The 2,485-nt window shown below is 41.3% G+C and overlaps 1 pseudogene; it reads right to left on the bottom strand.

Annotated features, from left to right (window-relative positions):
• On the bottom strand, window positions 1-974 carry LOC117705814 (alpha-enolase pseudogene; annotated as a pseudogene).
• Window positions 975-2,485: the final 1,511 nt, after the last annotated feature.

Here is a 2,485-nt window from a genome sequence, read left to right as displayed (position 1 = left end):
TTACTTGGCCAGGGCATACCTGAAGGACCTGCTAGCAAACTTGACCTTGCCATCCAGTTCTTCCTTGATTCTAAGTACCTGCTTGTACTTGGCCAGTTGCTCAGATCAGCAAGGGGTACCAGTCTTGATCTGCCCAGTGCAGAGTTCTACTACTAGGTCAGTGATGAAAATATCCTTAGTCTCCCTAGAGTGATGTGGGGCACCATGACATGACAACTATTGGGCTGCTAGCTTACACTCCTGCAGAGAGTTGGTCAAGAGTTGATCTGGTTCACCTTGAGTAGGAGGCAGTTGCAGAACTTCTTTTCCACGGTCTTGGCAATTCATTTAGGATTGGTTACCATGAGATATCCCCAACCACCTATATCCTGCACTAGGTCTGAACTTCTGCCAAGCTTCCCAGTTGTCCTGGTCAAAGGGGTCTTCCATGAACATCAGTGAATACTCCCAGATGAAGAACCTATATAGGTCAGCCAGATGTTTGGGTGAGATGTACCTGCTAGAATCATAGGAGACTTGAAGTTCAGGTCATACGTGCCAGATCTGAAAAACTCAGAGGCAGCCATATCCATGCTGATAATGACTTGGTCAGTGTAGCTGGCCTTTATAATTGCAATCTTCAGCAGCCCCAGCGCTTCTTTGTTCTCCAGGATGTTAAGCGCAAACCTGCCCTCATCACTTATGTTGGTGGAATCCTTCTTGTATTTCTCCTTGATGGCATTCTTCAGGTTGTGGTAAATCTTTGCTCCAATGCTCAACACTTCACAGAAACCAGATGCTTCAACAGGGAGGATTGTGAACTCTTCTGTATGGCCAGCTTGTTTCCAGCTGTTGATCACATTGAAAGGTGGGACTGGCAGCATGGTGAGTATAGCAGCTTGAAAGAGAACTTTTCAAGTGCTGAGATCAACCTCAACTGTGGAATTCCCATGAGAGTCAAAGATCTCACTGGGATGAACCTTGAGAATGGCCATTTATGGCCTTCCATTTGCTGCACAGGAAAGAAACAGTTTTCTGTAGATGCCAAAGAGCATTCAGTAGAATTTAATAATAATGACTATTACAATGACAATGACAACAATGATTATGACAACAGAATTACTAAAAGAAGCCTAAACTGAAATAAAACTGGAAAAGTTTAGGATATCAAACAAAAACCTCATCATCTGTTTTTCCAGATAACTGTATAAATCCTTTTGTATACTCAGTATATTAGTAACATTTTTTTCTAGATGGTTAACAAAAATAGTTGTCTTAACTTCTTATGTCAATGCTATTGCAGAAGCAGTGGTGCTAACAATTAATGAAATTAAAGCTGTTATACCAGCAATAATCAAGCCTGCTACTCTCTTGCTTCTGCTTAAAGCCTAATTCACTTTTTCCAGTTCTTTCAAGCTTTTTTCAAACAAGAGAATCAAGGTTTTCTAATACTCAGGGCAGCAAGACAAAAGCTGGTTGATAGACCCCCATAACAGACATGCCAGGTTTCAAACTAACACAATTGGAAATTATGCAGTCAATGCAACTTACAATAAATACTGTAGAAAAGACAAAAACTGATTTTAGCTTGACAATTAAAAGAGCCTTAAAACATGCACTAACCCTTGTATGAAATCCAGATCGTGTCCCAACTTTATCTCTTGCTATCATAATATCATAGTTAACTACAGCTAACTTCCAAATATGTCTCTGAAAATGCCTAGATCTAGCCTTATTATTTCCAATATTGGATTGATTTCTAGACCAGTACATGATTGAGTCCGAATAGCTGGTCACCTTTAAGAAAAATACAAGAGACATCATAGTTTCTCTTTTTGATTCTCTGTCCCACAAGGTCTAAAAACTTGAGGCAAGGCAGCTTGTCCCATCTGGGGTATAGGCAAGCAAAGGTGGGTCAGGAACATATGTCCAATATAGCTCCCCAGTTATCCTTATCAGGGGAGTCAGCAAGCTCACAGGTCAGCATCATTCTTTATCTTAGCAACAGGGTGTCTAACCAATCTTTTTAAAGTTCCATGGGCCTCTTCCACAATACCTTGTCCTTGAGGATTATATGGAATCCCCATAATAATTTGTTGACAAAAAGTCTCAACTGCTCAACTACAATTGCCAGCTACATTATGTTTTTTTATTGGATATTTTATTTATTTACCTTTCAATGTTATCCCCTCTCCCATTTCCTCCCAAACCCCTTATCCCATAACTACTACTCCTACTTCTATCAGGGTGTGCCCCCACCCATCCACCCATTTTTGCCTCCCTGCTCTTGAATTCCCTAACACCAGGGCATCCAAACTTTCAGAAACCAAGGCCCTCCTCTTCCACTGATACCTGACAAGGCCATCCTCAACTATCTATACAGGTGGAGCCATGAGTCCCTCCCTTTGTGTTCCTAGGCTGGAGGTTTAGACCCTGGGAGCTCTGGTTGAGTATTTTGATACTCCTTCTAAGAAGAACCAAAGCACCTATATTTTGGCCTTCCTTC

The sequence above is a fragment of the Arvicanthis niloticus genome, chromosome 3 (assembly GCF_011762505.2).
Source record: "Arvicanthis niloticus isolate mArvNil1 chromosome 3, mArvNil1.pat.X, whole genome shotgun sequence".
In the NCBI taxonomy this organism is placed as follows: domain Eukaryota; kingdom Metazoa; phylum Chordata; class Mammalia; order Rodentia; family Muridae; genus Arvicanthis; species Arvicanthis niloticus.
The sequence above is the reverse complement of the archived record's forward strand: the minus strand, read 5'-3'. Positions and strand labels throughout refer to the sequence as shown.